Source organism: Schistocerca cancellata, chromosome 2 (genome assembly GCF_023864275.1).
Source record: "Schistocerca cancellata isolate TAMUIC-IGC-003103 chromosome 2, iqSchCanc2.1, whole genome shotgun sequence".
Classification (NCBI taxonomy): Eukaryota; Metazoa; Arthropoda; class Insecta; order Orthoptera; family Acrididae; genus Schistocerca; species Schistocerca cancellata.
The window spans coordinates 126,977,932-127,002,449 of NC_064627.1; the positions used below are offsets into that span (position 1 = coordinate 126,977,932).

A 24,518-nucleotide genomic window follows, 5' to 3' on the forward strand; every position below is an offset into this window, starting at 1 on the left:
GTAAGTGGCACAATAAAAAGTGTCTGATGGGTCCATCGTACGATATCGTCACATATTGAATTTGTCTGGAACACTTCGTGCTGACTTGCCTGTTTCTTTTTTTTTTCGTCGATTTCTATCAATATCAACGACTTAGTAGCTGTGATTCTTCAATTTCTCCACGCGTATTTTATGACTAAATAAATCTCGGGTGAACAGCCTGGTATGAGTATGCATAGGACACAATATTTCGGCAATCGACCACGTTGCCATCATCAGGTGCGCCGATGTACTGCCCGGCGGTGGGCCGGCGCCATGTATATATAGGATAATCCCCCTCTGCAGCACCGGCGGAAACTGAGGATGAACCTCAGGAGGAGGCGGCCTTGGCTATTATTCCGTTTTGTGGGGCCTTATCCGGAAAAAATTGGACGCATTTTACGTAAACACCAAGTGAAAACCATCTTCCGTCCTCCAGGCAAAACCAAGAGCCTTCTCGGTAGTGTCAAGGACAACTTTGGTCTACGTAAATCTGGGGTTTATCAGATACCTTGCCAATGCGGTGGTGTATACATAGGGCAGATCATTCGTACCATTGACCGATGCCGAGAACATCAACGGCACACTAGACTGCAACAGCCCAGTAACTAGGCAATCGCTGAGCGTTGCCTGTCGGAACTCCACAGCATGGATTATGACCAAACCAAAGTCCTGAGACAGACTTCCAAATACTGGGACTGTGTCATCAAAGAAGCCGTAGAGATCAGAGTAAGGGAGCCACAACTAAATCTTGGCAGCGGTTACATCCTTAGCAAGGCGTGGGAACCCGCGATCGCCTGGATTAAGAAGAAAAAGGACGTTTCCCAGAGTGTACCTACTTCGGGGGAGGAGGGAAGAATAACGAGAGCGGTGCCGGCAGACCCCCCTGAACGGGGAGACCTAGAACGCAGCGCCCAGACGGCGGGAGAACGAACGCTATACCTGGACAGCGCGCGGGGCGCGGACCGCACAGACTCATAGGAAGCGCCTTAGGGAGGAGCGTGGGGGGGCCCACCGACGGTCAGTGCATCAGCACACCTGATGATGGCAACGTGGTCGATTGCCGAAATTTTGTATCCTATGCACACTCGTACCAGGCTGTTCACCCGAGATTTATTTCGACTTAGTAGCTGTTGTGTCAAAATTGCTTTGGTGAAGCTAAACGCTCCAGTTTCTGTAGGGTGGCGCCCAGTGACGATTACGTCAGCATTTCTCCTCACACGTCTATGCCCACCGTAAAGACCGAGCTTGTCATTTAGATTTTTACTCATCATTTGCAGCATCTGTTTTTGAATAATGCCAATGAAATGGCACACCAGCTGCGTTAAAAACTGTTTTGTATTCCATTTACACCGCCATCCCCCCACCCCCGCCCCTAGTGTAATCGGACTTCTTCTGTTGTACCACATATAGTTGCTTCACAAAGTCAAAGACAAAGACTGGACGTCATGAAAGCTCAAAAACTGGTAGAAGTCCTTCACACAGTGCAACTAAAATTATGTTCTACTACAATTTCGAAAGAACAACTTCAAATATTTACCGAAATTTGTGAAAAAATATAATATAAAATGAAAATATCGGCACTCCATATTACCACTTTGATATCTATATATCGACATATCGGGGGAAAAATGTCACCGATACGTATAAATACTTTTTGGAAGAATATCGGGCCGGCTGGTGTGGCCGAACAGTTCTAGGCGCTACAATCTGGAACCGCGCGACCGCTACGGTCACAGGTTCGAATCCTGCCTCGGGCATGGATGTGTGTGCTGTCCTTAGGTTAGTTAGGTCTAAGTAGTTCTAAGTTCTAGGGGACTGATGTCGTCAGAAGTTAAGTCCCATTGTGCTCAGAGCCGTTCGAAGAATGTCGATATTTTACCAAGAGTCCTACCGGCTACCCCGGCGACAGTTTGTAAGCGTGTCATACCTACTGAGGCCAAGTTTATTGGACATTTTAAGTGCTGGCATGTGGGGTTCCTGATTCGAACTCATCAACATTATCGAGTCGTTAGAATCAGATAGAAGGTGAATGTAGTTCGAATTTTGAGGACCTATGTAATGTAGAGTATCAATGAATATGGACAAGTAAAGCTAGGAAAATGTGATGATAGGAAGAATATCGACTATACGAGGCCTGTTGAAAAAATTCCGGAACTTTCGCAATTTTGCGCCAATAGTGCGTTGGAGCGAAATGCTGTTGGCATCTCTGCACACGCCTGTCCTTAATGTGTGACTCCCGGAGGTTTCATTCTTGTTCGTCTGTTAGTTATTATTCAGTGCTGTATTGAGTAGAAAGTTGTGTCGCACAGTTTGCGTATCTCTAGATGGTAGCGTTAGAGGAGCAACGTGTCTGCATTAAATTTTGCGTGAAGCACAAGAAAACCTTTACAGACGTATACCAAGTGATGCAGGAAGCCAATGTTGATTACTCGGTGTTACGAATGATTCACACGGCTTAAACATGGACGGACGGAAGTTAAAAATGATCCTCGTTCAGGACGCCATTCGACATCTACCGACGACGCTCATGTCAGGAACGTCATCGAGATTACGCGTGCTTATCGAGGACTGATTGTCAGAGAGATTGCAGAAGAATGTAACATTTCAGTTGGATCACGCCACGAAATCCTGATACAGCATCTGGAGTGGATCGTCTTGCCCCCAAGTTCGTACCATGGCTCATGAGTCGAGACCAGAAAGACCTTTGCCTCGCAATATGTCAAGAGATTTTGGGTCGAGAACGAGATGTTCCTTAAGAGAATCATAACTGGTGATGAGGTGTAGATCTACGGTTATGAAGCTGAGTGCAAGATTCAGTCTTCACAATGGGTCGGGAAAGGTTCTCCAAGATCAAAAAAAAAAAAGCTCATCAGGTCAGGTCAAATGTCAAAGCCATGCTAACAGTTTTCTTTGAAGAATTAGTTCATCATGAATTCGTACCACAGGGACAAATTGTTAATCGACGGTCCTATAAGGACATGTTGCGACGCCTGCTAGAAAATGTGAGGAGGAAACGGCCCGAAATGCGGCGAGACAATTCATGGCTCTTGCATCACGATAACGCACTCGCAGTTTCATCCCGTTGGTGCGTGACTATTGCACAACAAACGAAATCACTGATGTCTCATCCTCTGGACTCTTCGGACCTAGCCCCTGCGGACTTCTATTTATTTCCAAAGTTGGAAACCCCGTCAAAGGACGAAGATTTGGAGCGACAGACGAGATAAAAGAAAATTCGCTGACAGCGCTTCGCCCGGTTTAGCAAGAGTCCCACCAAGACTGATTCCGGAAGAGAAAACGGCGTTGGGAGCAATATATCATTTGTGGGGGATAGTATTTCGAAGGAGAATGTGGTGTCACCGCCAGACACCACACTTGCTAGGTGGTAGCCTTTAAATCGGCCGCGGTCCGCTAGTATACGTCGGACCCGCGTGTCGCCACTATCAGTGATTGCAGACCGAGCGCCGCCACACGGCAGGTCTAGAGAGACGTCCTAGCACTCGCCCTAGTTGTACAGCCGACTTTGCTAGAGATGGTTCACTGACAAATTACGCTCTCATTTGCCGAGACGATAGTTAGCATAGCCTTCAGCTACGTCATTTGCTACGACCTAGCAAGGCGCCATTATCATTTGCTATTTATCTTGTGATGCATGTACCGTCAGACCGATGTTCACCAATTATGAATTAAAGTTAAGTATTCCTTCAGCTACGTACTTTATTTGCTACTATAAATTCCCTTAACTGTTCCAGACCTCACGCCAGCCTGCGTGAGCTTAAACGCGTGCCTTTCGGCTACCAATCATAGTGGCTTGGCTGTCTTGCCAAGTCACAACAGAGACCATGCACAATAAGTAAAAGGTAAGCGTAGAAAAATTTTGTGAACAAAGCTCCGGATTTTTTTGAACAGACCTCGTCCCTGATAATAACACAGTGATTGACAGCTAGTTGTTTACAGGATCGTTACAACAGCAACAGCCAATCAGGAATGAGCTTGATAAGTCCCGATATATTGCCCACTGTTGTCGTATCTGTGGTGTCACCGCCTTTAAATCGGCCGCGGTCTGTTAGTATACGTCGGACCCGCGTGTCGCCGCTATCATGGATTGCAGACCGAGCGCCGCCACACGGCAGGTCTAGTCTAGAGAGACTCCCTATCACTCGCCCCAGTTGTACAGCCGACTGCTAGAGATGGTTCACTGTATACAGACGCTCTCAACTGCAGAGACGACAGTTTAGCATAGCCTCCAGCTACGTTATTTGCTACGACCTAGCAAGGCGCCATATTCAGTTACTATGATTGTATTCTGAACAGATAATATTGTGAATCATGTACCGTCACGAGCGACGTTCATCATTAATGGATTAAAGTTAAGTATCAAACTAATTACGTCCGCTTTCTGAATTCTAATTCCTTGTCATGTTCCAGACCTCACGTCAGTATAGGCCTTCCCTCCTCACGCCAGCCTGCGTGAGCTAAAACACGTGCATTTCGGTCTCCACTAGTAACACGGTGTTGGCTCTTCTGCCAACACAACAATATCTTGTCATATCGCTTTGCTTCTTCAGGGGCCAGTTGCAACAGTCAGCTGCAGTCGACGCTTTCGGCTGGTAGCGTAAGAATTGTAATTCCTTTACGTTATTTGCATTGTTTCGCGAGCAGCGTGTTTGTCTGTGCCACAGATAAGACCATTACCACAATGCTAAGTAAACCCAAAGCTGCATGTTTACGGGCAGCGTGTGAATGCATCTAAAATGGGACCGCCCAGCCGTTTCAACTGCAGCCATATTTTATGCCCAGACAACTGTCAACCGACATCACCCTCTGTTGTTCAACTGTCGATCACTTCGTTATTGTGATCGAGGTATAGTCATATTAACTAGTAATGCAGATGGAAAGATGGTAATAAGAAATAAAAGAAGTAATGTTCTGGTTTAACGGGGTTCTCAAGCGATAAAATCAACATCTGTATATTAATGAAGAGAAACAGTAGGCGCAATTGTCATAAAGAATGATTCATACAAATATTTGTTTTTTTCCTGGGGAACAATCTAGAATTTCGCCGACCACAGTGAAAATGGTCCTGTAACAATAATGATCTACATCTACATAGATAATCCGCAAACCACCATACGGTGCGTGGCGGAGGGTACCCTGCACCACTACTTGTTTCCTTTCCCGTTCCACTCGAAAACAGAGAGAGGGGAAAAACGACTGTCTGAGCCCTCATTTCTCGTGTCTTATCTTCTTGGTCCTTACGCGCAATGTATGTTGGCGCCAGTAGAATCGTTCGGCAGTCAGCATCAAACGCCGGTTCTCTAAATTTTCTCAATAGTGTTTCTCTAAAAGAACGTCGCCTCCCCTCCAAGGATTCCCATTGGAGTTCCAAAGCATCGACGTAACATTTACGTGTTGTTCGAACCTACCGGTAACAAATCTAGCAGCCCGCCTCTGAATTGCTTCGATGTCTTCCTTCAATACGACCTGGTACGGATCTCAAAAGACTCGAGCAGTTCTCCTTTACAGGTGAACTACTCTTTCCTAAACTTCTCCCAATGAACTGAAGTCGACCATTCGTCTTCCCTACCAGAGTTCTCACATGCTCGTACCACATCTTATCGCTTTGCATCGTTATGCCAAGATATTTTGTAAGTAGGCTGTTTATGTTTTCTTTATGTAAGTAGGCTGTTTATGTTTTCTTATTGGCAACGTTACGTAGCGCTCTATATGAAAATCACTGGCTGTGCTGTGTGCAGTCTGTGGCTAGTTTGCATTGTTGTCTGCCAATGTATTGTTGGGCAGGTGGATGTTAACAGCGCATAGCGTTGCGCAGTTAGAGGTGAGCTGCCAGCAGTGGTGGATGTGAGGAGAGAGATGGCGGAGATTTGAAATTACATATATTATGACTTTTGATGATATTAAGGTAAATACAGTGTTTGTTCTCTATTAAAATCTTTCATTTGCTAACTATCCCTATTAGTAGTTAGTGCCTTCAGTAGTTTGAATCTTTTATTTAGCTGGCAGTAGTGGCGCTCGCTGTATTGCAGTAGTTCGAGTAATGGAGATTTTTGTGAGGTAAGTTATTTGTGAAAGGTATAGTTTAATGTTACTCAGGGCCATTCCTTTGCAGGGATCTTTGATAGTCAGATTGCGTTGCGCTAAAAACATTGTGTGTCAGTTTAAGCACAGTCTTGTATAAATTGTTCTAAGGGGACGTTTCATAATTTAAACGACTTGGCTATGAGAGTTGAGCACTAGTAATACTGTATCCGAAGATTACAGCTTTGATCATCCTACTCATCCGCATTAACTTATATTTTCCCACATTTAGGGCCAGCTGTTACTCATCACACCAACTGGAAATCGTCCATTGTGGCGGAGCGGTTCTAGGCGCTTCAGTCTGGAACCGCGCCACCACTACAGTCGCAGGTTCGAATCCTGCCTCAGGCATCGATGTGTGTGATGTCCTTAGGTTAGTTGGGTTTAAGTAGTTCTAAGTTCTAGGGGACTGATGACCTCAGAAGTTAAGTCCCACAGTGCTCAGAGCCTTTTGAACCAACTGGAAATTTTGTCTAAGTCGTCCTGTAGCTTCCTACAGTCACTCGACTTCGACACCTTACCGTACACCACGACATCATCATCTAACAACCGCATATTACTGCGCACCCTACCCGCCAAATTATTTATTTATATAGAGAACAACAGCAGTCCTATCACACTTCCTTGGGTCACTCCTGACGAGACCCTTGTCTCTGATGAACACTCGCCGTCGAGCACAATATGCTGGGTTCTATTACTTAAGAAGTCTTCGAGCCACTCAAAAATCTGTGAACTTATTCCAGATGCTCGCACTTCGTTTTCAGCCTACGCTGGGGCACCTGCTTCCCAGAAATCTAGAAATATGGAATCTGCGAGCGAGCAAGAACGCGGACTGGAACTGTCAGGTTTGAAATGTTTGACGAATAAATGGTGAGTATATTCACGTATTTTGTTCGTTCTCAGTTATATAAACTATGCGCATAGTAGTGTCTAACTGAATTAAAATTAATAGCAATCAAACTTTATTTAAATCGAGTAGAGAAATAGGATGGGTAAAATGTGCACGAAATAACTTGGTCTGTATCTGAAGAGATAGCAAGGCATGGGAGGGGTCAGTGGCACAGTGGCAGTGATGGTGGAGGTGGAAATGGGGGGGGGGGGGGTGTTCCATTGCGGATGGCCATGGAGCTGCAAAATGGTTCAAATGGCTCTGAGCACTATGGGACTCAACTGCTGAGGTCATTAGTCCCCTAGAACTTAGAACTAGTTAAACCTAACTAACCTAAGGACATCACAAACATCCATGCCCAAGGCATGATTCGAACCTGCGACCGTAGCGGCCTTGCGGTTCCAGACTGCAGCGCCTTTAACCGCACGGCCACTTCGGCCGGCATGGAGCTGCAGACGAGATGCAGTTCTACAGCTGAAGTCTGTGCACAAACTCATTTCTCGCATACCTTGTGAGCTACAGCTAACAAATCAGGAAATGATCATATTAAAAGGTTATATCAGTACAGTCTACTATTAGACAAATAAAGATCCTCAAGCTCAACAATGTCTCACTTGAGTACCGAATATAAATAGTCAAATAAGCAAAGGATTAACCATAGCAAGAAGAGTCCCACCATGCGCTGCAAAAGGGGAGTCTTCTCAAAAAAGTGGAGCCTTAGGAAGCACAGCTACTCAAAGAGTTTAAGTGTGGCCTGTAATTATCGTATGGCAGCGAAACTTGATAGATACGCTAATGCGTAAATGCGGAGCCATTTTATGCTGGAAAAACATTAGTTCCATTTGTGATCACCAGGTGCAATCTGGTGCTGTATGCCGTTCGTATGACAGTATACATCCACGCTGTCATTTGACAAGCCATAATGTGAGTGAACAATATGGCTATCGAGAAGAGAGACCATGGGTTGTCAGCGAAGCCGTTGTTTGAATGTGAATGGCAGCAATTACAGTGCTGCAGTGAGAGAGCGTTGCTGACTGAAAGGCTGGAGGACAGGCCTGAGGTCATTAAATGGCTTAAAGAAAATATAACGAAATTCCAAATCAAGGCTGAACTTGGTGCGGCATCTGGAAGGGGTAGGTGTCCTATCCGAGTGGAAGCTATTAACAAGGTTGCTGTTGTTGGAAATGACCATTCAGCACAGGCTCAGGTAGTGCTTGTGCTCGTGTAGTGTCACGAGAATTTTCCATCCCCTGATCAACAGTAGAGAAAGTTTTGCTGCCTATTTTACAAGATCCAGATGGTGCAGTAGCTGAAACCTCATGATGCGCAGCAACGTTCTGAATTTGCTCTTCAGTTTCTGGCATGGATCGAAGCTGACGAAATGTGACCGGGCAATATTCTATGGAGTGACAAGACACAGTTTATACCACAGGGTATAGCGAAAACACAGAACTGTCGAACTTTGGGATACTGTTAAACCATGTGTTGTGCACGAAGAGTCATTGCACTTGCCATATGTGACTGTGTGGTGTGGATCCAAAGGAAGGAAGAAAAAAAAAATCCCTAATTCTCGGTCTGTTCTTCTTTGAAGAGAATACACGCAGGGCCTGTCTGGTGTTTGGTAACATCTGCCAGTTATAGCGACCTCCTGCACCTGTTTTCATACAAGGTGGGGCAACAGTTTCATGTCGCTCCCCCAGATCACCTGATTTGAATCCATGTGAGTTTTGGCTCTGGGGGTATGTAAAACAGCGCGTTTACAAGGGATACGTTCCGTTCCTACTTGATCTGAAGGACAGTATACAGGAACACATGCTCAGATTCCATCAGAACTGCTGCGAGCAACTGTTGATCACGTCGTTTTACGAATGCAGCATCTCGTTGACGTCTCTGGTGCTCAGAATCAACAAACTGTGTAAGTGGCAGTTGATAATTATGTCAAAATTATGCCTTTATCTCTTGTTTGACCTTTTCTGCCCACATTCCGCTCCTAATCCACAACATATGGAAACTTTTATATGTGTCTTTCTTGCTTTCATGGCACCAGATTTACATCTGGTTGCCAAAACTGGGACTAATTTTTTTTCCATCGTAAATCGATTCCGCATTAACGCATTAGAACATCTACCAAGTTTCGCTGTCATACGATAATTACAACGCACACTGGACCTCTGTGAGTAGCTACATTTTAATTACAGCCAACCAGTACCTGCACTACGTTTCTCCCCTCCTTTCTTATTCTCTTTATTGTGCGACTTGAATAGGTAGCTGCTCTTGCAATCCTCTCAAGCACTATTTTTAATGAGATTTTTGTTACGCTGTCTGCCTCTTCTGCCCAAAATTTAATGGTATTGCATACAGTCCCATGTCCCTTACTGGGAAAAAGTTTCCCCGTATTTACGGTGCGTGAAGACTGTGATGCCACACTGTGTGAGAAAGAGATGCTAACGATTGCGGTGGAAGCCCGCAGGTCGTCGGCGACAGTCAACTGTGCGGCCGCCCCTTCGGAACAGCAGGATGGACTCGCCCAGCGCTCAACACGACTCTGCGTTTCTGTGCAACTGCCACGGTATTTTGTGTGAGAGCGCTATTAGGCACACAGTCACAGCTCTTAAACCTTCCATGTTTAATCCAATGAAAAAGATTCCTGTTGCTTTAATTAAAACTGCGACTGGTAATGTGAATTGCGGTGGATGCTTACAAGTTTTGATACATACTACTGCAACACAACCAACCACAGGAATGTGTTACTCCTGGATTTAATACTTATCAGTTGCCACCAGTTATAACTATGCAAAAATCTTAATTATCCTCTAATAACTGGCTATTCACTTCCCAACCTACACCCCAGAGAAGTTACAATACTAGTTACTGGTCCAAAGACTATCGTTACTTAGTGGAGCTATAGAAAGGGTGACCCAAACCATTAGAGTCAAAATTACACTGCCAGTAAAAGGTAGAGGATTCAAAACAGAGTACTTTGAGACAGTGTAGTAGTGGTCGTCAATAAATACACTATCTGATCAGATGTCTCAAGATACCTATTAGTGATCATTAATATGTGGTGTCACCACCCTTTGCCTTTATGACAGCTTGAACTATGCTGGAAAAACTGTCAATGAGGTAGCCATTGTGCTTGCTGTAATGATGGTAGCATTCAGAGGATGTCTGTTCACGAATAACAGCCCATTCTTCATCAAGAGCCGAAACTAGAAAAGGTAGTGATCCAGCAGCGGCAGACTAAAACTGCGTGCAGAGCCGAGACTCGAACTCAGGACCGCTGCCTTTCGCGGGCAAGTCCCCTACCGTCTTTTTTTTTCATTTTGTTCATTGTTGATCGTTGTGTTTGGTCGTTGCGGACGTCACATGACATCCGTTCAAGTTCGTCTGTTGATCCTTCCACTCAGTTTTTTTATTACAGAGGCCAACCAGTTCTCTGACCGAACACGCTGAGCGACGGTGCCGGCATTTGAGCTACCCAAGCACGGCTCACGGCCCGTCCTCACAGCCTTACATCTGCCAGTATCTCGTCTCAGGCCTTCCAAACTTCACAGAAGCTCTCCTGCGAACCCTGCAGAACTTGTACTCATGTAAGAAAGGATATTGCGGAGGCATGGTTTAGACACGGCCTGGGGGATGTTTCCAGAATGAAAATTCTCACTCTGTAGCGGAGTGTGTGTTGATATGAAACTTCCTGGCAGATTAATACTGTGTGGACGGCTTCTGAGCCGTGATTAGTTGGCTCAGACGGTAGAGCACTTGATTGCAAAAGCCAACTGTCCCGAGTTCGAGTCTCGATTTGGCACACAGTTTTAATCCGCCAGGAAGTTTCATACCAGCGCAAACTCGGCTGCAGAGTGAAAATTTCGTTCAGGAAACATCCACCCCGCTGTGGCTAAGCCTTGTCTCCCCAATACACTTTCTTTCAGGAGCGCTAGCTCTGCAAGGTTCGTAGAGTGTTTCCGTGAAGTCTGGAAGGCAGAAGACGAGGCACTGGCAGAATTAAAGCTGTGAGGACGGGTCGTGAGTCGTCCTTGGATAGCTCAGTCGGTAGAGCACTTGCCCGAGAGAGCCAAAGTCCCAAGTTCGAGTCTTGGTCCGGAACACAGTTTTAATCTGCCAGGAAGTTTCAAACGCTGGCGTCTGAAGCAAAGTCAACGTTCTAACTCCTCCCAAGGGCGGCCCAGAGGGTTCAGGCCGGGACTCTGGCTAGGCCAGTACATTTCGGGAATGTTATTATCCACAAACCAGTGTCTCACAGATGCTGCTTTATGACAGGGTGCATTATCATGCTGATATAATCAATCATGGTCCGCGAAATTATTCCTGTACTGTACACAGTACACAGTACTGTAAAATGTGATCGTACCCTTCCGCATTTAGCGTTTCTTAAGCGCAGTAAGGGGACCACACCGTAAACACGAAAAATACACGTACAGTAACGCCAGATCCTCCACACTTCTTATTTCACTATTAGCGTTACGTATAATGGCACGTAGCTTCCTCCAGGCATTCGCCAAACCCATATTCTCCCATCCAACTGCCACAGTCTACAGCGTGATTAATCGCTCCGAATCACTTTCCAGTCATCCACTGTCCAACGGCTTCATTTTTTACAGCACAAGTATCACTTAGCACTGACTACATAAGCTATGTGATCAAAAGTATCCGAATACCCCCAAAAACATATGTTTTCCATATTAGGTGCATTGTGCTCCCACCTATGCTAGGAACTCCATATCAGAGACATCACTAGTCATTAGACAACGTGAGAGAGCAAAACGGGGCGGTCCGTGGAACTCACGGACTTCGAACGTGGTCAGGTGATTGGGTATCACTTGTGTCATACGTCTGCAAGCGGGATTTCACCACTCCTAAACATCCCTACGTCCACTATTTCCGATGTGGTAGTGAAGTGGAAACGTGAAGTGACACGTACTGCACAAAAGCTTACAGGCCGACCTCGTCTGTTGACTGACAGAGACCGATGTCATTTGAACGGGGTCTATCCAGACCATCATACAGGAATTCCAAACTGCATCAGGATCCACTGCAAGTACTATGACAGTTAGGCGGGAGGTGAGAAAACTTGGATTTCATGGTCGAGCGGCCGCTCATAAGCCACACATTACGCCGGTAAATGCCGAACGACGCCTCGCTAGGTGTAAGGAGAGTAAACATTGGACGTTTTAACAGTGGATAAACGTTGTCTGGAGTGACGAATCACGGTACACAATGTGGCGATTCGATGAGAGGGTGTGGGTATGGCGAATGCCAGGTGAACGTCATCTGCCAGCGTGTGTAGTGCCAACAGTAAAATTCGGAGTCTGTGGTGTTATGGTGTGGTCGTGTTTTTCATGGAGGGGGCTTGCACCCTTTATTATTTTGCGCTGCACTATCACAGCAAAGGCCTATATTGATGTTTTAAGCACCTTCTTGCTTCCCACTGTTGAAGAACTATTCGAAGATGGCGATTGCATTGTTCAACACAATCGAGCACCTGCTCATAATGCACGGCCTGTGGCGGAGTGGTTACATGACAATAACATCCCTGTAATGGATTGGCATGCACAGAGTCCTGACCTGAATCCTATAGAACACTTTTGGGATGTTTTGAAACGCCATGCCTCACCGACCGACATCAATACCTCTTCTCAGTGCAGCACTCCGTGAAGAATGGTCTGCCATTCCCCAAGATACCTTCCAGCACCTGATTGAACGTATGCCTGCGAGAGTGGAAGCTGTCATCAAGGCTAAGGGTGGGCCAACACGACACTGAATTTTAGCATTACCGATGGAGGGCGCCACGAACTTGTAAGTCAGTTTCAGCCAGGTGTGTGTGTGTGTGTGTGTGTGTGAGCGTATGGCATTGGTGGCAGGGAGACCTCTCGCGGGGCGGTTCGGCCGCCGCTCCACAAGTTCTTTAACGCCACTACGGCGACTTGCGAGTGAATGAGGATGAAATGATGATGAAAGACACACAACATCCAGTCATCTCGAGGCAGAGAAAATCCCTGACCCCGCCGGGAATCGAACCCGGGACCCCGTGCGCGGGAAGCCGCGGTCTTCAGCCAGGTGTCCGGATGCTTTTGATCACATAGTGTATATCTATTGCTTATGCGAATATGCTCGACCATTGCGCCCCACTCATTTTATCTTCCCAGATGCAGTCATTATGTAAGCTGGACTGCTTGCAGCATTTTTGAACTCACGAGTGATTCCTTTCGCTGATTTCATGTTCAAATGTGTGTGAATTCCTAAGGGACCAAACTGCTGAGGCCATCGGTCCCTAGATTTACACACTACGTAAAGTAACTTGAACTAACTTATGCTAAGAACAACACACACACACCCATGCTCGAGAGAGGACTCGAACCTCCGGCGGTAGGGGCCACGCAATCCGTGCATGTCGCCACAAACCGCGCGGTTACTCCGCGCGGCGCTGATTTCATGCGAGCTTTCATAACCACCCTCACTATGCAGTGAGTTGCAGATGATTATTTCAAACATTCCCGGATCATCTCGTAGATGTTAACAAAGCTGTCCGGACCATTGCTCCAGTTCTTCAGCCGTATCAGTCTGACTGCTGTACACTTCAGTTTTGAGATGACCGCGACAAAAAATGGCAAGGATTAGTGTTAAAAAGAGTAAATCTCCATTTGACTGTGTGTTACTATATTTACCTTTTATATTATCTAGATTTCGGCTTTTATGCCATTATCAGGTACAATACTAAAAGTTGTTAGATCATCATTAAGTCATATCTGTTAAGGCAGTCCAAAGCAGGTACACAAGACTAACACGTGTCAAATTCTTTGATAGTCACATCTTAAAGACATGTGTTAGTCTTGTTTACCTACTTCGGACTGCCTTAACAGATACGACGTAATGATGGTCTAACAACTTTTAGCGTTGTACTTGATAATGCTATAAAATCCGAAATCTAGACAGTACAAAATATAAAAATAGTAATACACAGTCAAATGGCAGTTTACTCTTTTAAACAATATTGCATGACTGTGGCTCGACATCAGCGAAAACTTCGTAAGGATTGATGTCAGGTGACATTGGAGGCAAAGGTACGACCTCTCTCTCTGACATAGCTATCTTATACCACACTGGTGCGTCATATGTCAGCTTAATATCGATACCAAATGTACCTGTGTTCCATCATGAATGTTCCACATTCACATTCATCAAATTTCGCAAGGTAATGTAGACTACGGGTGACATTTGCGCACAATTAGTTGGAGACTGAATTGGAAGCTTACATTCCAAATACACTTGTACTAACTAGGACAATATTTCATACTGAAGTCAGTAGCGGTCGCGTAATCACTTATTCGCAATTATCCCGCAAACGGCTTGTTTGCTACCGCAAATGTTACCAAGTATTACCGTATATTTGCATCCGTGTCAGTTTCCGCTACTAATTATGGTACACGATGTAAACAAAATTTGCACATGGGGGCCCGTGGGGTTCGTCTCATCTTGACTTCCAAAGCGGTCGCTTGGCCCTTAAACCGAATCTGCACACGCACAGACACGCACGCATTGTGGAATAGTGGTAATCAGCTTAACAGTCGCACTCGGAATTCACCTTTATCGACTACCGCGTAATGAAAATCAAAGACAAATTCCTACCTAAGAAACGAGCAGGGTTTTCCGGTCTGGTCGTAGCTACGCGCGCGCAGGAGCTTGAGGCAGACACTGGACAGACTGCTGTGGCGACATTGCAGGACGGGACCTTTCAATATGGAATCCGCTGCATATGCAACAGCCACGTGGACCGTCTAGCGCGGGTCCCGTATGTACCAGCTCCACCTTGACTTCCTTTCATGTCTGTCCGTTCAACAATTCATACAGAGGTGCACGTAAAGTGGGGAAATCTTCTACTCTTATTTTCGGAAATCATTCGAAGGCATTTCATACTCTTATGCAAGGTGTTTCAAAAATAGAGTGGTGATTTCAGATACGTGTTTCCCATATGCGAAAGTCCATTGCAACATTTGTCCGGAAATATTTGGTTTACAAGTTAAGGCCTTCGAAAGAGTGATATTCACCGGCACGTTTTCCTTGCCGCGGGTAGCTGCCGTGACACAAGATACTAACAGCACAGTTGATTCCGAGGCGGAAGATAAATTCAGTGTTCTGTTCGACGTTCGACATGTATTAAAATCAGGAACCAGCGCTCTCTATGCACGGTAAAGAGGACGGCAGTGCTTCTACACTCATGCTCATAAATTAAGGATAATTGCAGAATGTGGTGCCACACAACGTGGCACTACACAAAATTGGCGCTAATAGCATAGGCACATAGGGAACAGACACGAGATAGATCTTTAAGTCCACAGCATTGCTGATTATTTGAGAAAACAGTCTCGAAACACATGTGCTACAAAACGCCACTGTTTCATGCGCATGTACCCCGACACCAATATGGGATATGATCACCATGCACACATACACAGGCCGCACAACGGGTTGGCATACTCTGGATCAGGTGGTCGAGCAGCTGCTGGGGTATAGCTACCCATTCTTGCACCAGTGCCTGTCGGAGCTCCTGAACTGTCGTGGGGGGTTGAAGACGTGCAGCGCCACGTAGACCGAGAGCATCCCAGACGTGCTCGATGGGGTTTAGGTCTGGAAAACAGGCAGGCCACACCATTCGCCTAATATCTTCTGTTTCAGGGTACTCTTCCACGATGGCAGCTCGGTGGGGACGTGCGTTATCATCCATCAGGAGGAAGGTGGGACCCACTGCACCCCTGAAAAGGCGGACATACTGGTGCAAAATGACGTCCCGATACACCTGACCTGTTACAGTTCCTCTGTCAAAGACATGCAGGGGTGTACGTGCACCACTCATAATCCCACCCCACACCGTCAAACCACGACCTCCATACAGGTCCCTTTCAAGGACATTAAGGGGTTGGTATCTGGTTCCTAGTTCACGCCAGATGAAAATCACTTTTCAGACGATACCTGGACTCGTCCGTGAACATAACCTGGGACCACTGTTCCAATGATCATGTACTGTGTTCTTGACACAAGGCTTTATGGGCTCTCCTGTGACCAGGAGTCGGTGGAATATACCTTGCAGGTCTCCGGGCGAATAAACCATGTCTGTTCAGTAGCCTGTAGACTGTGTGTCTGGAGACACTTGTTCCGGTGGCTGCGGTAAGGTCCCGAGCAAGGCTGCCTGCAGTACTCTGTGGCCGTCTGCGGGCACTGATGGTGAGATATCGGTCTTCTTCTAGTGTTGTGCACTGTGGACGTCCCGTACTGTAGTGCCCGGATACGCTTCCTGTCTGCTGGAACCGTTGCCTTAATCTTGAGATCACACTTTGTGGTATATGGAGGGCCTGTGCTATGACCTGCTGTGTTTGACCAGACTCCGGTCGCCCTAGTATTCTACCCCTCATAACGTCATCAATGTGTTCTTTGAGCCATTTTCAACAGTCACCATTAGCACGTCTGAAAAAGTCTGCACACTTAAGTCGCTGCACCTTACTCTGACATGCACCAACACATCTCTGCGTATGTGGACTGCTGCCAGCGCCACCGTGCGACGACCGCAGGATCATACCCCGAAGTGATTTAAACTCACAAACCGCCCACCAGAGTGTTGTTTCACCATGTATCAGCATTATCCTTAATTTATGAACATGAGTGTAGTTTGTACCAGGAGAGGTATCCACAGAGAAAATGTCCAGACGGGAAGACATCAGAGCGTCTCCATGTCCGCTCATCCGAAATTTACATCTCCTCGTGTAGGGAAGCAGCCTACTCACGCTGTAGTAAATTCACATCAGTTTCCATTGTGTGCCAGCCAGTCTGCTGTAACTAGCTCTGACGTCATAAATGTTGCGCAATACCTTAAAATTCAAGCAAATGATCTGAAACTTTTCCAGCATGTAAGGAATAATACTAAATTAATGTGTATTAAATATCAGTGCGATAACTTCAGCCAATTTTGTAATTTGGGCGTTTTTCTAAAAAAATAATTGGCGCAACAGAAAGGAGCTAGAGACTTCAAAATTTATATTTAGACTCATCTTGCATAATGATTTAATAAAAACAGTACTTTGGATTTCACAGGTTAAGACTTTAGTGGAAATTCATGATTTTCTGGTTTTCATCTCAAAACTGAAGGAAGCAAGATAGATTAAGTAGGCTAATGAATAAGACTAGGATGTTTAGATTTAAGTAGGTTGGAGGTCCGCTATGACTATGAAGATGTGAAAAGTTTCTTTTGAATACCTATAAAATTATAGCGATAGCGGATCTCAAAAGGACCAGTTCAGAGCTCTTCTGCTGCGTGCAGCGTAACTTAATTATTTCTCTCGCCCAAGATATTTAACTTAGCCACGTCATAATTTTATTATAAATACTTACCTGCGTGCTAAATGCACGATTAAATGAACAGCTTCATAAGCCATCAGCAAAAGAAGCTATAAATTATTATGTAACTTGAAGTGGTGCGTTACTAGCCCAGCGGCCAGTCGTGAGAGCCAAGTTAGAGCCGGCGTTCTCTTAGCCGTCCGCACCGAGGCTATATATATAAGAGCACTGCGCGAGTAAGGAAGGCCCCAGTTCTCTCCAGACGCTGAATAGCACGTCAGCTGTGTCGGGAGTCGCGTCGCTACGGTAGCGCTGCTACAAACTGCCTCGGGTGCCGTATTGAGTTACGATGTATACGCGTAACTGTGAAAACATTTCAAATGAAGGATTATTTTTGGAATGATTTTCATTATCTAGCTTCAGTTTGCGTGTTGTTGTATTTTCACGTGCCGTCGCGGGACAGACATTCTACCAATCATTTTAGCGTGGCGTTTGATGAGATTTTCTCATCAAATTTTGGCGAGCATTCTTTTGACATTCAATTCGGACATTTATAGTTGCATCAGCGAATTAGACTCTGAACTGCTCTGTTTGTTAGGCTGTTGGGATAATTGTAATGTTATCAGTGAATTTCAGAATATACTCAACTATTTTGGAAAATTGTTTTTGATTAGAAATCCCGAACAATCTCCTACTTCTTCAGAGCTATAAGCTGCAGCTATAATAATATTCTCAGGTTAAGTGGGCACTAGGAACTCTCATTACAGGCTCCACGTTTCGTTAAATCACTTTCTGGGTGCCAAAAAGCAAAGAGAGAGCCAGTGTTGAGAACGGCGAAAGACAGCATTATACAACATTCCAAAAGCCGGGAAGTGCAGTGTTTTTCCCACGTTTAAATAACAAACTTTATTTTCACAAGCAATTTGCCTTACTCACTCGCCGCCCCACATATGGTGCATCGGCCGGGAAATCAACTAAGTGAAAGTGATTTTTAACTATTCGGATTCGCGAGTGAAATGCGACACGCAACTGAGTATAGAACAGTGAAAGTGTTACATAGGCAGGTGGACAACGCAGTTGAATCAACAACGCATCTAGATTGATGGAGCTGGCACTGAGTCTAGCGGTGCTGCCGGCATCGCGAGAAGCCAGTTTCGCCGTACCGCAGTCGTCCGCCGCAGCAGCCGGGGGCCGCGCCTGCAGTTACGGGCCACGTAAACACATCACAGCCGTCGGAGTGCCGTCTGCAGTTCAACGTGCCACGTCGCATCAGGAATCCTGGTAGGCCGCGCCGGCTACGGCAACGTCGTGCAGAAGGAACTAAGTTAAGTGGAAAACTGTTAAAAATTTTACTAACCTGCACTAAGAGACTGTCGGCGATGGAACCGCCAAAAGAAACTGAGGTTAAACTTATATCAGAACCTATGTCTGAGGAGGGAACTGTAAATCCAGACAACGGTTCAAGTGTAAATATGCATAAAAGTGGTAATGTTAAAGTAAAATATGAAGTATTATCTCCTGACAGTAGTGTGGAAAGGGGTAATGATTCAATAATAGAGACCCCTGTAGTAAAGCAGAAAGTAGAAATTGCAAATTTATTGGATGATAGTTTCTCTGATGAATTAAAAATGAAACAGTCATCAGAGATGGTAGAGTTTAAGAAGGAGAAGTTAGATAGGACTAATCAATCAGAAGTTTCATTTAATTTTGATGATTCTGGTGTTGGAGCTAGTTTTTCGTCACCTGAGTGTGATAAAAAGCCAGCTAGTGAGCAACCCAAAAATGCTGGGGCTGTTGATCTAAATGTTATATTACAAGCAATCGCTGCCAGTAATGCACAAATGACAGCTGAATTAAAATCTGATATAATTGAGGTAAATAACAGGATTGTGGCCAGTCAAACTAATTTTAATAAACGATTGGAGGTAATGGACGATACCTTCAAGGCTGGTTGCAATAAGTTGAAAGAGGATCTAGACAGTTTGAATTATAAAATTGATTACAACCATGAGGATATTAAGAAAAAGGTTGCTCAACAATTTTCTGAAATGTATAAAACAGTTAAATCTGAAGTTGCTGAGGTTCGCAAAGACTTCCAAATGGAAGATGCGAAGCTGGAGCACAAATTAACAAAAAAGATCGAGTCGGAATCTGAACTGTGCTCAGATAGATTTAAAGATGTTAATATTAAAGTAAACATATGTCAAGCAGACGTAGATGCAATCAAAAGTGATACTACTCATATTGTACAAAGAGTAGATAATGTTGAATTGAGAGTAGAAAATATCAGTACTAACATTGCTAACATTGAGAGTAAAGTAGCTTCAGTAACTTCTGGTAATGGTAGTGTACAACAAGTTGTAGCTGCAAACGCCGCATTTATCGGGTGTCGGCAGTTCTTGCGGTTTGATCCAGATAAAAATATCCACCCGCTAGATTTCTGGAACGATTTTGAAGATGTAATTCCACCAAATTGGTCTGAACGAGAGAAAATCTCATTTATTAAAAGCCATTTAGCAGGTGACGCCTTGCGTTGGTCCGCTGATGTTATGTTGAAGTGTAAAACTTTAGCGGAGTTTAAAACAGCTTTCATTAATGAATATTGGTCTAGTAATAAGCAAAATGAAGTGTTAAGAGAATTTTGGAGTGGAAAACGCTTCAGTGCAGGCAAGGAATCAATTAAAGAATTTGCTAGGTCATGGATTTCACGTTTGTCACATTTGGCGGAAAAGCTAAAGCCAGAAATGATTATATTAGGTCTTGAAGCCAAACTGCCATGGTATTGGCAAACCAGAATTATATCGGCCCCTAGAGACAATCTTGATCGTTTCATTGAATATTTGGAACGTGTAGAACGTGTTGCTGCCAATGAGGAGCAGGCACGTAATAACAGAAATGCCACTAACAATAATAGTAATTTTAGGAATGAGCAAAATGGTAATGTAAACATCAGAACAGTAGGTATTCGTCATCCTAAGAGAGGTAGGAATTGGGGAAATAATTATCAGAACCAACAATGGCGTCCAAGAGATAATAATTTTGTTCCGAACAGAAATATGCATGTAAACAACAGTACGGAAAGCAATGTTGTGCCAGTCAATTATAATGAAACTAAAGAAAACAGCAATAGGCCGAGGCAGGAAAACTAGTTCCCGTCTATGAGGACACTGGCGCTCACCAGGCGGTTACTTTTCCTAAGCCAGTAGTTAAGGGAATTGGTAAGACAGATCAGAATACTCAAACTGAACATGTGGATGAAGAGTCGGTAGCATCTAAAGATACAACAGAAATATTAGATCACTCACAGTATTTGATAGATACCGTGTTAGAAACGCTTTCTAAGTGGGAAGAGAAAGAGAAGGCGCAGCAGTGTAACAATAGGGAAGAGCTACAAAATACTGAATTGACAGGTGAAGAAGCAGAAGAAATTCATGCTTATATTTACGATGAGGATGATGTGCTCTTATCTAAAGTGCCTGTGCAGGATGTTGATAATGTACTAATAGACTTAGGACAGGAGATAAGTGAGAATGTAGAGGGTAGGCTGTTGAGGGTCGATGAACCCAGTAGCTGTGACCAGTTGTCACTTGAGAAGGAAACTGACGATAATGGTAAAAGTGGTTTAGCTGTAACTAGTGTTATGCCCGGTCTGGAGACGCAGAATCGCTCAGACTACAGTAATTTGGGTTATGTTCAGCAAACTAAATGTAATGAAGTTGTGCAGTGTTTCGATTTAAAATTAATAGACCGACTGGAAAAGGCAGCTGAAAATGTAATTCAGGAAACCCCTACACACTGTGACCTAAATGTAATGAAGACAGATGTCAATCACTTTAGTTGGAGGCAAATCAAAAAGGAACTACTAGATGAATTAGAGGAACCACCTGTACAACCTAGAATAAGCCACCCTATAATAATAGTAAATATGTTGGGTATCAATGTACGTTGTCTCTTAGACAGTGGAAGTGAGGTAAGTGCAATATCTCAGTCCTTCTTTGATGCATTACCTGGTAAAGATAAGCTTACAGTAATGAGAGTATCAGGACTAAGAATAATTGGTGCTACTGGCAAGGTATCAAAAACGGTAAAGCAAGAAGCTTTACTACCCTTTAACATTAATGGTAATTTAATAGATCATCCATGTTTAATTGTAAACAATCTCAGTATTGAGGTTTTAATTGGCATAGATTTCTTGTCAAAATATCAGAGTGTTGTGGACTTTGAAAACAGCCAATTAAAAATGGTCTTACCAATAACCGGAGTAATTATAGTACCTTTTTGTGATAAACATGTAGTAACTGATCATGAAACTTGGGAGTTGCCTATAAGAATTTTGAAAAATAGGAGGTATTGGGACGAAGGTGTTAATCTTAGTAACAATAAGCTGAACACAGAGGAAGAAGAAGCAATTATTTTGGACAAAATAGAAGCTAAATTGCAGGAAATAGATAAGATTTCAGACAATCAGAAGGAAGAACTGAGACAGGTTCTAAAAAGGCATCATAAGGTATTTTCAGATCGACCTGGCATAGTCAAAGGTTATGAGTGTCAATTAAAGGGGAAACCCGGCCAAGTGTTTTTCAGGAAGCCATACCAAATACATGTAGCTAGGAAGGAGGCGGTTCGAAAAGAGATACAAAGAATGCTGGAGTGGGGTGTGATTGAGAAAGCGGTCAGTGAGTACAATAATCCTCTTGTTGTTGTACCAAAAAGAGACGGGAGTGTCAGATTGGTCTTGGACGCTCGTTGGTTAAATGAAATAGTGGTTAGGGAAAGTGATAGACCGCAGAATATGGACGAATTATTGCAAAAATTCCGGGGAGTAAAATTCTTAACTTCTATGGACATCACGTGTGGATATTGGAACTTGCCACTGGCGGAAAGTTCAAGGAAGTACACAGCTTTCTTGTACGAAGGAGTTTGTTACCAATACCGTGTGGTACCTTTCGGACTTAATATCTCTGTTTGTGCTTTCGTACGTGTGATGTGCCATGTTTTAGGACCAGCTTTAAGTAATAAAATAACAGTCTACGTAGATGATCTGTTAATAGCAACTCCTACCTGGGAAGAACACACAGCTTTATTAGAGGAAGTGTTAGAGGCTATTGAGAGAGGTGGCATGAAACTAAAGATTGAAAAGACAGAATGCATTAAAGAGGAAATAGGTTTCTTGGGATATAGGATAAGTGGAAAAGGTATTCTGCCTGACCCAGGCAAGCTAGCAGTCATTGAAAAATTTGAGGCTCCCAGAAACAAGAAGCAATTGAGATCAATGTTCGGTCTGTTCGGCTTCTATAGGCGTTTTGTTAGTGACCAGGCTTTTAATGCTCCCTGTCTTCACCTCCTGCTGAAAAAGAATACCCCTTGGGTTTGGACAGCAGAATATCAACAGGCGTTTGAGGTGCTTAAACAATCTTTAATTAATAGTCCAATTTTACATCATCCTGATTTTGAAAAGCCATTCTGTATGTCTGTTGATGCTAGTGGCTATGGTATAGCTGTGGAAATATTCCAGGTAGAAATAGAGAACGAACAAGAGGTGCACAAGACTATAGCTTTCGCAAGTCGATCTTTACAGACAGCAGAGAGAAATTATGGCATCTCCGAACTGGAAGCATTAGCCATTGTATTTGGAGTACAAAAGTTTGAGCAGTATTTATTAGGTCACAAGATAATTGTTTACAGTGACCATAAGGCGTTGACCTTTTTAAAAACCTGTAAGTTGAGGAATTCTCGGTTGGTAAGATGGTCATTGTATCTCCAGCAGTTTGACCTTGAGGTTAGATATATTCAAGGGAAAGACAATCTGGTAGCAGATGGGTTATCTAGAAGTGCGGAGCTCTGTGATGACGCGGGGATTACAGCAACAGACCTAAATGAAGTCCGAATGTTTGCATTGCACGAAGTAAAGGAAGAAGGTGCATTAAAGAGAGTGATTAAGAACTTGAGACGTGAGCAGAATGCAGATGACCAACTGAAATTAGTGAAGAGCTATTTAGGAAATGCGAACTATCCTAAGGTTTCACAATACTATTGTTTGCATAAAGGTATTCTGTTTAGGAGGAAAAAGATAGGTGTTTCTGAGTGGAAGCTGTGCTTTCCCTCACAACATGTAGACTTGCTAATCGACTATGTACACCTGAGGTATGGGCACTACGGTGCAAAGAAGTGCATTGCAAAATTAAAGGAAAAGGTTGTGTTTGACAACATGTACCGCCGTGTGGCCAAGCGTCTAGCATCTTGCGTAGTGTGCCAGAAGGTCCGTGCTGCTAACACCAGAATACAAGGGGATATGCATTCAGTAGAGCCCACTGAAACCCTAGAATTACTGGCTTGTGATTTGTTTGGCCCTCTTCCTGTTTCGAGAGGTGGTTGTACCCATGTATTTGTTGTTGTGGATGGATTCAGTAAATATGTTAAGCTATACCCAATTAAAAGAGCAAATGCAAAAACATTGGTTGAAAAGTTGGAAAAAGACTTCTTCGTGAACGTTGGCGTTCCGAAGAATTTGCTGTCAGACAATGGGCCTCAATTTACTTCTGATAGATTTAAGGAATGTCTAGATAAGGTCGGCGTGAAACATCTGAAAATATCTGCGTATTTCCCCCAAGGAAATATGAGTGAACGTATTATGAGGGAATTGAATAGGCTTTGTAGAACTTATTGTGTTCGAAAACACTCAAGTTGGGCAGAGCACATTAAGTATTTTGAGAATGTAATTAACAACTTAAGACATGATGCAACTGGTTTTGCACCTTGCGAATTGATGTTTGGCCAAGAACCTCACAATGTGATAGCAGATATGGTAGAATTCCCTATTCTAACGCAAATATCCACAGACGAAAAGAAACTAAAGGCTAGGGCTAATATGAGAAAAAGAGCGTTGGAAAGGAAGAAGCGGCATGACGCAAAAGCTGTACCTACTAGCTTTGAAATAGGTCAATTAGTCCTTGTTAAAACCAAAGAAAAATCCAAGAAGGTAAATGCAGAAACAAAGAAATTCATGTTCGTATACCAAGGACCTTTCAGGATCATAGGAAAACCACATGCCAATGCATATAGGCTAGAATACCCTAAAAGTAAGAAGCTATTAGGTCTAAGGAACGTGATTGACCTAAAGAGATTCATAGGCAGCCAATGAAGGCTGTAGGGAGGAGGTTGTTCT

The 24,518-nt window shown here is 44.1% G+C and overlaps 1 protein-coding gene across 1 annotated transcript in view; it reads right to left on the bottom strand.

The window, feature by feature from the left end:
• The window catches only part of LOC126161388 (uncharacterized), a 100,356-nt gene that overhangs the window by 18,362 nt on the left and 57,476 nt on the right, over window positions 1-24,518 (bottom strand). The window lies entirely within an intron of this gene.